The sequence below is a fragment of the Panthera leo genome, chromosome A1 (assembly GCF_018350215.1).
Source record: "Panthera leo isolate Ple1 chromosome A1, P.leo_Ple1_pat1.1, whole genome shotgun sequence".
Lineage (NCBI taxonomy): Eukaryota > Metazoa > Chordata > Mammalia > Carnivora > Felidae > Panthera > Panthera leo.
The window spans coordinates 32,139,426-32,153,332 of record NC_056679.1 but is presented as its reverse complement, the minus strand read 5'-3'; the positions used below and the strand labels follow the sequence as shown (position 1 = coordinate 32,153,332).

At 34.8% G+C, this 13,907-nt stretch overlaps 1 pseudogene; it reads right to left on the bottom strand.

Moving 5' to 3' along the window:
• Window positions 1-6,719: 6,719 nt before the first annotated feature.
• On the bottom strand, window positions 6,720-8,047 carry LOC122199056 (annotated as a pseudogene).
• Between the last annotated feature and the right edge of the window lie 5,860 nt (window positions 8,048-13,907).

The window sequence follows — 13,907 nt, the reverse complement described above, 5'->3', positions numbered from 1 at the left end:
GTAAGTTTAGAACTCTTTATATAATTTCATGCAATGCTTCTCAAATTAAATTATCCCATTGAAGTTATTGAACACAATTATTTTAGGTATATTCGAAAGAAAGTCAGCAGATGTATCTCTTTTTAGATACTATAATGTATTTCACTTGAGATGTGTCAATGTAAATGTAGCCATAATATTTTGATGTTGGCTTTTTCACAGAGGAGATTTTTTCATGCAAAGATAGCAGTAATCAGAAGATATATTTGAAAATAAGAGGGAAGTAAGTTTTTATTTATTCTAGATAAGCTAAAGGAAAGTAAATATTTTATGTTCCGTTTTAATGTGGAAAGAGGAAAATTATGTAAGTAAAAAGAACAATGATATCTTCCCACAGGAGTGACTCTAGAATACATGCAACCAGTATTTGGGTCAAAATATTACTCAGGGAATAGGAGAAGCAAGCAAATGAAAAGAATTCCCTGAAAGTAACTATAAACAAATATTTACAGTTTCAGGTTACATGAAACAAAATAGAAAGATTAAAACAATTACCAGTGATGTTTAGTAAATAAAGTCTTTGAGAAGACATTGGAATGTGTTACTGCATAATTTGGAAAGCTCATATCCAATAGAAAGCACCATTTTTATTTAAAGACAAATTTATTTTTAATCCAATAGAAAGCACCATTTTTATTTAAAGACAAATTTATTTTTAAAGACTTAAAGTCTTTTTAAGTTGTGTACTAGAAATAAAAAAATATATATAATATTGCTGGGAATTTGCCTAAGATATATCAATAAAACATGATATGAATTTTAAAAAATATTTGTGTATAGTCAATTATTCCTAGATGTTAAAAATTCATAACAGTGTATTTCCTCATGACTTTTTTTGAAGAAAACAATCTAATAGTTAAGAATACATAAGAAGCAAAAACACTTATATTTACCTTGAGAATTATCAGAATATCTGATCTTTTATATCTGTGTTTATTTCAGGATCTTAGAGGAACTTAACTAAAATAAAAATTGATGGCCTGCAGCTACTACATAGGGATGTATAATTGATATAATTCATGAGATCCCACATTTTATACTCACATAAGACTTTAGTAAAGCAAAAGATACAGAACGGCAAAATAAATAAAGCACAAGCACCCATCAGAGACGTCCAAGAATTCCAAATACAGCTGCCAAGATTCTTTTTGTTACACAGGACATGCTTTATCTTTGGATCATGAACCACCAGGACATGTATGAAATATCTTGGACTCAGGGAACCCACAGGCTCATCTGAGGAGCGGTCTTTTATACATTTCTGGTCACATAGCTTATACACCAGACTACTATCAGGATCAAAAACAGAAACCATGAGAATATAACGGAAACGAGGGGTACAAATTATCAGTCTGGACATTTTTCATAAACAATTCTGATATGTTGGTACACGTCATCTCCTTGTCTGTTTTGGACCCTGGGATATATTAATCAGTAGTTAGTGATTCAACTTTGCCAATGACCAGTCAGCACCGTGGCTCTAAGCATCCCTGAATATAAACACAGGGCTTTAACAGACTAGCTGAGATTAATCTTTTACTTACAAAGAGAAGAATTATACAAAGATTTTGGCAACGTGACATCTCTCAAGTTGAAAGACAGAGGCCATATCCTCAAGGTTCACAAGTAGAATGTTCCAATACTGCCTAGGAGTTTTTACTCTTTGTTTTTACAAAAAAAGGCCATAACTTCAGCATTCTTATAATTATATCAAATATAAATTTTCCAGATTATTACCATAATGAATGAAAAACATGCTCTTCTTCCCCAATCTTTGCTTGTTCATGGAATTGTACTATAATTGAACTTAAGCCATCATGCTACAATATTTAACAAAGGTCTCATAAGGAAATATTTGGTAAATAAAATAGTAGAATGCTGGATATCTACAACTATTCTAAATAAAAAAAGAATCTGTATAAAGGGAAAGAGAGCACACTTGAAAACTTCTGTATGTTTATTGATATTCTAAACTTAAATTATTGTCATGATTTGAGAATAATATCAATGAACATATAGAAGACTAGTCCTAATTACATATTACATAGAGACACAATGATTTTTTTTAATTTTATTTACCAAACTAGTTAACATACGGTGTAGTAATTGTTTCAGGAGTAGAATTTAGAGATTCATTGCTTACATATAACACCCAGTGCTCATCCCAGCAAGTGTCCTCCTTAATACCCATCACCCATTTAGCCCATTCTCCCACCCAATACACCTCAGGCAACCCTCAGTTTGTTCTCTGTATTTAAGAGTCTTATGGTGTGCCTCCTTCTCTGTTTTTATCTTATTTTTCCTTCCCTTCCCCTCTGTTCATAATCTCTGAGTAATAGTCCATGGTGTATATATACCACATCTTTATCCATTCACAGAGACACAATGATTAATCCAAGAATCTTCTCCACTCCTACCCCCCACCCCCCAAATCCTTGATAGGAAAGCAGAATGGGTTGCAGGATTGATCATTGGTTTTTGTTTTTTTTCCCTATTTTACAGGATTCAAGGGTTGTATGAGATAACGTAGGTACTTAATACAAGCATTGCCTACCACATAGTACACTTAAATAAGTGATAACTATTATCTTAATACTGGAGGCAAAATTTCAAACTTCAGAAGACATTTTTGCAATGGGAATATAGAAATCAAATCTCTGTGCAGAGATGTATTATAATGTATTAAGTCATAAAGTATGGATAAAAATAAAAGAACTAAAACTAAAGATTTAAGCCTTGAAAAGCCCTAAATATGGTGAAAAAAGTAAAACAACTAATCAAAGGAGTCATTGTAAAATTTAGAGAGCTAAAAAATTATCAAGAGTATTAAATTAAACAGAATTTAAAGGAAGGTATTCTTTCTTAAAAATTGTTTTAACTGTACTATAGTGAATTTATAATACTAAATTTGTTTCAGGTGTATAACATAGTGATTTAATTATATATTACAAAGTATCATAAGTGTGGCACAATATTATTGACTATGCTTTAAGTTATAAAATAAATATGTAAAGAAGGTATTTTCAAGAATGAAGTAACTTGCAAGTTCAAATCTGGCCAAGAGTCACAAAAAATTAGGATGTTCTATTACTTAAAGCTTATTTTAATTTAAGTGATTTTCCTTTCCAATCCAAGAAATCACACTGAACCTTATTGTGATATAGAGTGCTTTCAGTGAAGATAGGTGAAAATAGTTATTTGGTTCAAGATTATAGTTCTGTATGCTTAAATATAGAAAATAATTATCTATATGATATTTTTATCTGTTAAGTTTCTGCTTAATAACTGTCAGGCTTGAAATTTTCATATCATATGCTTATGCTATACTGCTTTTCATTTACTAAAATCAAAGGGCTGTGGCATGCTTATTAAGAACAAAATGGTCTACTTATACATCTTTGGTTTTGGTACTCCAGAAACTCTTACCCAATTATAATTACTGGGGAATTTTTCCTCTCCAATGGGGACTAAGTTCTAATAATTTTTCCCACTATAACATTCTCAAATGTCACTGGAATATAGAATATAGAATCAGATAGAATACAGAATATTCTATTAAATGTGTTGCCAGATGTAAGTACTCAAATTTAATTTTACCTAATGTATCATGAATGCTATCTTTTTAGAACAGTGGTTCTCAAACTCTAGCATGCAGTAAAATGACACAGAGGACTTGTTAAAACACAGATTTCTGGGTCTTGTTTCAGACTTTACCACCTCAGTACATATGAGGTGGGCCCAAGAAATTACATTTCTAGGAATTCCCTAAGTGATATAGGTGTTACAGCTGATGCTGGTGAGGGACTCATTGCTTTAGAATAATGATTTATACCTGTTTCTTTCTCAAGGTTCTAGAGTATGAGAGAACAATAAAATTAACATTTGCCTTTAGCAAAACATGTTGGAAGGTCCATCTTGAACAAAATATTGAGGCATTTCCTTGTCACGTAATGGAAAACTTTAGCTGCAACCAGCCTTGCCAGCTGTTTAAAATAAATTCATTCAGCTGCCCATATTCATAGAAAGAAATCTTTCCTGGAACTATCATCACTAACAACACATGTAGAGAAAAATCACATTTGCCTAATTATATCAATTTTCTGGAATGAAGTAAAAGTCTCACAGAAGTAACAAATACCAGTTGTTCCAACTTAAGGACAAAATATAAATTGCTTGTTTTTTAAAAACAAAAAGTATAACGGATTAAGTTTTGAGAATTCTATGGCATGTTAGTTTATTAAATATTTTTAAATTGCATTGTATTGCAATCATTAATGTGATCAGACTTTTAAAAACTAACGTGTTTCCAGCAATTTTGAAAACATAGTTTTATAAATATACTTAGTACACATTGACATTAACAATGAATGTATCTATATTTTTCTATCATGGCTATAAAACATGAAGGAGATATCTTGTCTTTAAATCCTTAAGTTCTTTTTTTAAATTTTTTTTTAATGTTTATTTATTTTAGAGACAGTGAGACAGCACATGCAGGGAAGGGGCAGAGAGAGCCTGAGACAGAACCTGAAGCAAGCTACAGGCTCTGAGCTTTCAGCAGAGACTGACGCTGGGCTCGAACCCACGAACCCTAACATCATGACCTGAGCTGAAGTCGGACACTCAACCGACTGAGCCACCCAGGCACCTCCTTAAGTTCTTTAAGCATTAGATGATACATAAAATATTATGACCTTTGTAAGACATCAATATTTAGTAACAGTATACAGAATTTCAAGTATGTCTACATGTATATGCACAGTTCCAGAAAACACATGTAATGATTACAAAGTGATGAATATATATTATTCATCCATAGGGATGAATTAATTGCTATGAAATTTTAATGCACAATTCTACAATATGCTTTGAAAGACAAAATGACTGAAGAAAATAAGAACTGAGGAATTACTATGTGAGAACAGAGACCCTAATCATATGTGACAAAGTTCTTTGTAATTTTATTATTTAATGTAATATTCTGTCAGAAATAGGATTACATATGTTCATATCAGCACATAAAATGGACTTTGGGAAATATCATTGATTTGAAATTCATCAGAAATGTGAATCATGAACTCCCAATTACTTTCCTCATAGCATAGCATAGCATATCAACATTGTATATGATTTATAATCTTTATTACTATCTGTAGGAGGAGACACAATAGCCTGTGATGACATACTCTGTTCTCAGTATTGCTAGTGTCAGTGGTAGAGATGCATTATGAGTATATTTGAAAAATTGTATCTGAATTAAATATCTTTACATTATCTTAACTAAGATTTCTCTTGATAACGGGAGGAAACATTTAAACAAATCTCTTCCTTAAGATAGTTGCACATTTATGTCTTCTCTTTATCAAAATTAATTAAGAAAGGATAAACTATAATTTTATTGTCCTCTAAGATTATGGCTTACTAAGTAAAACAAAATTAAGTGTATATAGATAAGTGTTACTAAACTTGATACTACCTATTCCATTTAAATAAAAAAATACGGAGAGAATTAATTATCTGCCCCTAGTATTATCACTTACTCTGTGTTTTGACCTGAGAAATGTTAAGCTTGTGTATTTTTTGCATGATAACCATCTTGACAAGTATCTGGACTTACTCTGTGAAGGAAAATGCAGCATTTAGGGTAGGTGATTTTTTGTCTTGTTTTCTAGATGGACAACAGAGAAGAAAAATAATACATATTTGTATAGTTGTTATGTGGCAGGAATTCCACAATCTTTTCATTATGTGGCAGGAATTCTACAGTCTTTTTTTTTTAATTTTTTTTAACGTTTTTATTTATTTTTGAGACAGAGAGAGACACAGCATGAACAGGGGAGGGGCAGAGAGAGAGGGAAACACAGAATCGGAAGCATACAGTCTTTTAAAGAAGCCAAACATCCTTAATTTTACTATGTGTTGGCAAATACAATTCAGAGTTAGCATCTGGGGAACTGTGATTGACCATTGAGGAAATGAGATAGATTCACCTGCTTTATGAGTTTTCTTAGTCCTACAGCCAGCATCCCTTTTCTAAATAATGAAAGAGCCCTTTTTGACCAAATGTTTTCTAAAATATATTTATTTGTCATACAATATTTTGATAAAAATTTTAAAAGAAATAAACAAAAGACTTTTTGTCTATTCAAGATCCATTTGGGATAGATCCCAAATTTAAGGTTAATGATACAGAGTACTTTGCTTGACACACCAGGACCCTTCATTTTTAAGTTCATGCCTTAGGATCTCTGATCATCTATTTTTGTTTTTCAAAAAGGAAAAAACAAAAAAAAAGACCTCCCCCCCCCACATTGCTACTGTTAACTACATGTGTTTCTATGTAAAATTACCTTCAAGTGATATTTTTATTCTATTTTCTCGTTAAACTTTTATTTTAATGGGTCTAAAAATTCTGTGACAGATTTTTGGTCAAGTTGTTTCCATTAAAAAGTACTGATTTTAAAAACTAATAACTTAAAACTGCACACACACACACACACACACACACACACACACATGGTCCATAAAACATTCTCCTTTCTTCTGGAGGCTTTACAATGAATTGTTATCATCAACCAGCCTTTTACTATTAAACTTAAAAGTCCAATTGACACAAACAGTTGTGAGACCTTTCCTCTACCACTGATTAAGACTGGGGTGGCAGGTCCTGGGAGTGATGTTCATTTAGCCTTCTGAGCTTTCTGGAAGGACTTGCTGTCCCTACCAGCTCTGCTACCTTCTTGTCCACTGCTTTGATGACACCCACACCAATCTTCTGTCTCATGCCATGAACAGCAAAACAGTCTGGAGGAGGATAGTCAGAGAAGCTCTCAACACACATAGGCTTGCCAGGAACCATATCAATGATGGCAGAATCACCAGATTTCAGGAACTTGGGGCCATCTTCCAGCATTCTGCCAGAATGACAGCCTTCTCCTTTCTCTCAGTGAATCTGCAGGCAATGTGAGCTGTGTGACCAACCAGCACAGGTGCATATCCAGCACTGATTTGGCCTGGATGGTTCAGTATAATCACCTGAGTCATGAAGCCAGCTGCTTCCACTGGGGGGTCATTTTTGCTGTCACCAGCCACATCACCTTGGCAAACATCTTTGACAGATACGTTCTTGACATTGAAGCCAACACTGTCCCCCCAGGAAAGGGCTCACTCAAAGCTTCATGGTACATTTCAACAGACTTTACTTCAGTTGTAACACTGACTGGTGGAAAGGTGACCACCATGCCAGGTTTAAGAATGCCAGTCTCCACCAGGCCCACAGGGAGAGTACCAATACCACCAATTTCGTAGGCTTCCTGGAGGAGCAGACACAAGGGCTTGTCAGATGGATGAGTTGGTGGCAGAATGCAATCCAGAGCTTCAAGCAGTGTGGTTCCATTGGCATTGCAGTCTTCACAGTTAACTTTCCATCCCTTGAACCAAGGTGTGTTTGCACTTGGCTCCAGCATGTTGTCACCATTGCAACCAGAGAATGGCACAAATGCTACCGTGTCAGGGTTGTAGCCAATTTTCTTGTTGTAGGTGCTGACTTCCTTAACAATTTCCTCATATCTCTTCCGGCTATAGGGTAGCTCAGTGGAATCCGTTTTGTTAACACCAATAATAAGTTGTTTTCACCCAGCGTGTAAGCCAGAAGGGCATGCTCACGGGTCTGCCCTTTCTTGGAGAACCTGCTTCAAGTTCACCAACACCAGCAGCAACAATCAGGATGGCACAGTCAGCCTGAAATGTGCCTGTAATCATATTTTTGATAAAGTCTCTGTGTCCTGGGGCATCAGTGATGGTCACATAATACTTACTGGTCTTGAATTTCCACAGGGAGATATAAATGGTGACATCATGTTCACAATGTAACCTCCTTCTCAATTTTTTTGATAGTGTTTTTGTCAGTCCCACCACATTTGTAGATTAGATAACCAGTAGTGGAAGAGTTGCCTGAATCTATATGTCCAATGATGACGATGTTCATATAAGTCTTTTCCTTTTCCATTATGGTTTAGGTTTAGTGGAGGTTTTCGTAACACCTGTGTTGTGGCAGCAAACCTGTTGCAAAAAAGCTCAAATAATATTTTTAAATTCTTTGATATCAATAGATTTTTTAATTAATTTTTTAATGTTTATTTTTGAGAGAGAAACGAGTGGGGAAGGGGAAGAGAGAAAGGGAGACACAAAGTCAGAAGCAGGCTCCAGGCTCTGAGCAGTCATCACAGAGTCTGACGTGAAGCTTGAACACACAAACCTTGAGATCCTGATCTGAGCCAAAGTTGGACGCTTAACCACCTGAGCCACCCAGGCGACCCATCAATAGATTTTTTTAAGAAGATAATTTACTATTTAGAAGTATCCTCAATTAGCAAAGTTCAGTGAATGATATAATATTTCCAGTAGGTTTTCTTAGAGATACACTCAAGAAGTGAGGGTATAATCCTAAAAAAAAATATATTGACAAAATGAAACCAAAATAAACAAAAAAGAATTATACATCATGACCAAGTGGGATTTCTCCAAGGTATATAAGACTGGTTCCACATATGAAAATTATTAAAATAATCCTCACATCAGCAGACTAATAGAAAAATCACATGATCATATCAGTAGATACAGAGAAAGCATTTGACAAAATACAACACCACTTCAGTATCAAAATTTTTTATAAACTAGGAAGAAAGTGGTAGTTCCTCAACTTGATAAAGAATATCTACAAAAAATTTACAAATAACATCATACTTAATGATAAGAAATATGAAGCTTTCCCACTGAGGTCAGTTACAAAGGAAAGATGTCACCTCTCACCACTTCTTTTCAACATGTAGTAGAAGTTCTAGCTAATGCAGTAAAGCAAGAAAAGGAAAGAAAAAGTATATGTATTGGGAAGGGAGATATAAAACTGTCTTCATTTACAGATGATATGATTGCCTATGTAAAACACTGAAAAAAATTCGGAAAAAAAATTTTTTACTGGAACAAATAAAGAATTATAACAAGGTGCAGAATACAAGGTTACTGTGCAAAGGCAATCTTTTTCATATATATCAGTAATGAACAAATGGAATTTGAATTTAAAAACACAATCCTATTTACATTATCATCCCCCAAATGAAATACTTTGTTATAAATCTAACAAAATATGTAGAAGATCTACATGAAGAAAACTAGAAAACTCCAATGAATGAAATCAAAGAAGAGCTAAAAAAAATAGGGAGATATTCCATGTTCATTAAAAGGAAGACTCAATATTATCAAGATGTCAGTTCTTCACAATCTGATCTACAGATTCAATGAAATGCCAATCAAAATACCAAAAAGTTACAGTGTGGATGTTGAGAGACAAAAGACCCAGAATAACCCAACATGGAATCAAAGTAGATCAAAGTTGAAGAACTGATGCTACCCAACTTCAAGATTTAATATAAAACTATAGTAACCAAGATAGTGCAGATTGGTAAAAGAAGAGATAACTAGATCAATGAAACAGAACAAAGAACCCAGAAGCAAAACCACATGAATACAGCCAACTGATATTTGAAAAGGAGTAAAGGCAATGGAGTAGAGCAAAGATAGTCTTGCCAACAAATGGTGTTAGAACAACTAGAAATCCATATGTAAAAAAAGAACGTAGACATGCCTACACACTTCACAAAAATTAACTCAGAATAGATCACATACTTAAATACGAAACACAAAATTATAAATCTCTTAGAGGACATATAGGAGAATATCTAGATAATTGAGTATGGTAATGACTTTTAGATATGACACAGAAGGCATGTTACATGTAAGAAATAATTGATAAGATAAACTTAATTAAAATTAAACACTTCTTTGTGAAAGATCATGTCAGGAGAATTAGAAGAAAAGCCTCAGATTAGCAGAGGATATTTGTAACAGACACACCTGATAAAAGACTATTATCCAAAATATATAAGAACTCTAAAAATTTACAGTAAGAAAACAACCTGATTAAAAAATGGGCAAGGGACCTTAAAAACACCTCACCAGAGAAGATATGCAGCTAGCAAATAAGCATATGAAAAGACACTCCACACCATGTGTCATCCTGGAAAGGCAAATTAAGACAACAATGTGATATTATTAGATATCTATTAGAATGCCCCAAATTTGAAACATTGACTACACCAAATGCTGGCAAAGATGTGAGGAAACAGGAAATCATTCATTGCTGGAGAGAATGCAAAATGGTACAGCCATTTTGGAAAATAGTTGGTGGTTTCTTACAAACCTAAACATACTCTTACCATATGATTCAGCAAACGTGCTCTTTGGCATTTAACCAAAGATTGTAAAAATTTATGTCCATACAAAAACTTGCACATGGATATTTAGAGCAGCTTTATTAAAAATTGCCTGAACTTGGAAGTAACGAAGATGATCTTAAATAGGTGAACAGATAAACTGTGGTACGTCCACAATGGAATATCATTCAGCACTAAAAAGAAATGAGCTATCAAGCCATGAAAAGGCATGGAGGAAACTTAAATTCATGTTTACTACCATGTGAGAGTTTACTGGAATTAGGAAATACTGATAGGATCCAATTTTTAAACTCTGATAAGGATTTTTCCCCTTTCTCTATAAAGTTTGTAATTCTTAAGGAATTATCCACACTGGTGTGGGAAGATACACATACTTTTTTTTTTTTTTTTTTTTTTTTTTTTTTTATTTTTTTATTATTTTTTTTTATTTTTTAATATATGAAATTTACTGTCAAATTGGTTTCCATACAACACCCAGTGCTCATCCCAAAAGGTGCCCTCCTCAATACCCATCACCCACCCTGCCCTCCCTCCCACCCCCCATCAACCCTCAGTTTGTTCTCAGTTTTTAACAGTCTCTTATGCTTTGGCTCTCTCCCACTCTAACCTCTTTTTTTTTTTTTTTTTTTTTTTTCCTTCCCCTCCCCCATGGGTTTCTGTTATGTTTCTCAGGATCCACATAAGAGTGAAACCATATGGTATCTGTCTTTCTCTGTATGGCTTATTTCACTTAGCATCACACTCTCCAGTTCCATCCATGTTGCTACAAAAGGCCATATTTCATTTTTTCTCATTGCCACGTAGTATTCCATTGTGTATATAAACCACAATTTCTTTATCCATTCATCAGTTGATGGACATTTAGGCTCTTTCCATAATTTGGCTATTGTTGAGAGTGCCGCTATAAACATTGGGGTACAGGTGCCCCTATGCATCAGTACTCCTGTATCCCTTGGATAAATTCCTAGCAGTGCTATTGCTGGGTCATAGGGTAGGTCTATTTTTAATTTTCTGAGGAACCTCCACACTGCTTTCCAGAGCGGCTGCACCAATTTGCATTCCCACCAACAGTGCAAGAGGGTTCCTGTTTCTCCACATCCTCTCCAGCATCTATAGTCTCCTGATTTCTTCATTTTGGCCACTCTGACTGGCGTGAGGTGGTATCTGAGTGTGGTTTTGATTTGTATTTCCCTGATAAGGAGCGACGTTGAACATCTTTTCATGTGCCTGTTGGCCATCCGGATGTCTTCTTTAGAGAAGTGTCTATTCATGTTTTCTGCCCATTTCTTCACTGGGTTATTTGTTTTTCTGGTGTGGAGTTTGATGAGCTCTTTATAGATTTTGGATACTAGCCCTTTGTCCGATGTGTCATTTGCAAATATCTTTTCCCATTCCGTTGGTTGCCTTTTAGTTTTGTTGGTTGTTTCCTTTGCTGTGCAGAAGCTTTTTATCTTCATAAGGTCCCAGTAATTCACTTTTGCTTTTAATTCCCTTGCCTTTGGGGATGTGCCGAGTAAGAGATTGCTACGGCTGAGGTCAGAGAGGTCTTTTCCTGCTTTCTCCTCTAAGGTTTTGATGGTTTCCTGTCTCACATTCAGGTCCTTTATCCATTTTGAGTTTATTTTTGTGAATGGTGTGAGAAAGTGGTCTAGTTTCAACCTTCTGCATGTTGCTGTCCAGTTCTCCCAGCACCATTTGTTAAAGAGACTGTCTTTTTTCCATTGGATGTTCTTTCCTGCTTTGTCAAAGATGAGTTGGCCATACGTTTGTGGGTCTAGTTCTGGGGTTTCTATTCTATTCCATTGGTCTATGTGTCTGTTTTTATGCCAATACCATGCTGTCTTGATGATGACAGCTTTGTAGTAGAGGCTAAAGTCTGGGATTGTGATGCCTCCTGCTTTGGTCTTCTTCTTCAAAATTACTTTGGCTATTCGGGGCCTTTTGTGGTTCCATATGAATTTTAGGATTGCTTGTTCTAGTTTCGAGAAGAATGCTGGTGCAATTTTGATTGGGATTGCATTGAATGTGTAGATAGCTTTGGGTAGTATTGACATTTTGACAATATTTATTCTTCCAATCCATGAGCAGGGAATGTCTTTCCATTTCTTTATATCTTCTTCAATTACCTGCATAAGCTTTCTATAGTTTGCAGCATACAGATCTTTTACATCTTTGGTTAGATTTATTCCTAGGTATTTTATGCTTCTTGGTGCAATTGTGAATGGGATCAGTTTCTTCATTTGTCTTTCTGTTGCTTCATTGTTAGTGTATAAGAATGCAACTGATTTCTGCACATTGATTTTGTATCCTGCAACTTTGCTGAATTCATGTATCAGTTCTAGCAGACTTCTGGTGGAGTCTATCGGATTTTCCATGTATAATATCATGTCATCTGCAAAAAGTGAAAGCTTAAGTTCATCTATGCCAATTTTGATGCCTTTGATTTCCTTTTGTTGTCTGATTGCTGATGCTAGAACTTCCAGCACTATATTAAATAGCAGCGGTGACAGTGGGCATCCCTGTCGTGTTCCTGATCTCAGGGAAAAAGCTCTCAGTTTTTCCCCGTTGAGGATGATGTTAGCTGTGGGCTTTTCATAAATGGCCTTTATGATCTTTAAGTATGTTCCTTCTATCCCGACTTTCTCAAGGGTTTTTATTAAGAAAGGGTGCTGGATTTTGTCAAAGGCCTTTTCTGCATCGATTGACAGGATCATATGGTTCTTCTCTTTTTTTTTGTTAATGTGATGTATCACGTTGATCGATTTGCGAATGTTGAACCAGCCCTGCATCCCAGGAATGAATCCCACTTGATCATGGTGAATAATTCTTTTTATATGCTGTTGAATTCGATTTGCTAGTATCTTATTAAGAATTTTTGCATCCATATTCATCAGGGATATTGGCCTGTAGTTCTCTTTTTTTACTGGGTCTCTGTCTGGTTTAGGAATCAAAGTAATACTGGCTTCATAGAATGAGTCTGGAAGTTTTCCTTCCCTTTCTATTTCTTGGAATAGCTTGAGAAGGATAGGTATTATCTCTGCTTTAAACGTCTGGTAGAACTCCCCTGGGAAGCCATCTGGTCCTGGACTCTTATTTGTTGGGAGATTTTTGATAACCGATTCAATTTCTTCGCTGGTTATGGGTCTGTTCAAGCTTTCTATTTCCTCCTGATTGAGTTTTGGAAGAGTGTGGGTGTTTAGGAATTTGTCCATTTCTTCCAGGTTGTCCAATTTGCTGGCATATAATTTTTCATAGTATTCCCTGATAATTGTTTGTATCTCTGAGGGATTGGTTGTAATCATTCCATTTTCATTCATGATTTTATCTATTTGGGTCATCTCCCTTTTCTTTTTGAGAAGCCTGGCTAGAGGTTTGTCAATTTTGTTTATTTTTTCAAAAAACCAACTCTTGGTTTCGTTGATCTGCTCTACAGTTTTTTTAGATTCTATATTGTTTATTTCTGCTCTGATCTTTATTATTTCTCTTCTTCTGCTGGGTTTAGGCTGCCTTTGCTGTTCTGCTTCTATTTCCTTTAGGTGTGCTGTTAGATTTTGTATTTGGGATTTTTCTTGTTTC